Below are 1,330 nucleotides of genomic sequence, written 5' to 3'. Positions count from 1 at the left end.
TTACTGACATGGAAGGCAGGATGGACTTGAGAACTCTCCGGTAACTCAAGTTTATATGCTACATCTCCAATCTTCTTAAGGATTTTAAAAGGACCACAATATCTCGGAGAAAGTTTTTATCACTTTCCCGTTTTCATGGTTTCTGACTGCGCAGGAACCTTGAGGAATACAAAGTCACCTTCTGCAAAGGTCACATTTCTACCTCCTTTATCCGCATAAGTTTTAGCGCGATCCTGAGCGCTACGAATGCTCTCACGTGCGGCTCTGAGCATATCATTCATATCTTCAAGGAAATCCTTGACAGATTGAATCTTCTCCTTTTCTAGGCCTACAGCCATCGGAGATCTCGACTGGAATCCATACATTAACATGAATGGTGTAAATCCAGTCTCGCTGAGTGTTTGGAGCTGTTATAGGCAAACTCCAATAAGTGCAAGTACTCTTCCCAATTAGATTGCTTCTTACTAACATAAGAATGCAACATATCCTCTAGAATTTGGTTAACTCTTTCAGTTTGACCATCAGACTCCGGATGATCTGCCGTTCTCATACTCAGAGTAGTATCCAACTTTTTGAAGACTTCCCTCCAAAAATGACTGTTGAACTTTCTATCTCTATCCGACACTATATCTGCGGGCAGGCTTGTAGAGATGTTTAATAAAGAGTTTTGCCAACTCTGGCGTTTTAACAGTTTTCTTCGTGGAAATAAACTTTGCCATTTTAGTTAACCTGTCCACTACCACCCACACCGAGTCATTCCCTCGACTCGTCTTGGTGGGTAAACCGGTAATGAAATCCATGGAAATGCTTTCCCATTTCCCTTGAGGAATCTCCAGCAGATGGAGTAGTCCTCCAACCTTAAGACGTTCATGTTTATTGACCTGGCACTTATTGCATTTTAGCACATAACTCTGGACGTCCTTAAACAAACTAGGCCAATAAAACTATCTTTTACCTAGTGCATAGGTCTTCTGAATCCCAGGATGACCCGCACTTGGACTATCATGACTTTCTTTAAGAATTTGGGCCCGAAAGTCACCAATAGTTGGTACACATACTCTACCCTTGTAGAGTAAGTACCCGTCGTCAATGGAGTAATTAGCATATTTCTCCCCCCAATGAAGTTTATCGCTCCCCTTTGAAGTCGTGGCAGTCAAAGAAGGTGATGAAGGGCCTACGTCAGAGCTCTCCGGCTCCAAACTACACCCAGAAGACATGGCTAGTCTCTCCGGACTAACTCTCGCTTCCCTTCCCGTTGCACCTTCGGCCAGTCTCTCCGGACTAGCAACATGTGCCAACGAGGGAGGTGGTCGCATTTGTGAAGAAGTGC

The sequence above is a fragment of the Cibotium barometz genome, chromosome 30 (assembly GCF_041138505.1).
Source record: "Cibotium barometz isolate CiBa-2024 chromosome 30, ASM4113850v1, whole genome shotgun sequence".
In the NCBI taxonomy this organism is placed as follows: domain Eukaryota; kingdom Viridiplantae; phylum Streptophyta; class Polypodiopsida; order Cyatheales; family Cibotiaceae; genus Cibotium; species Cibotium barometz.
This window is presented reverse-complemented; position numbering follows the sequence as displayed.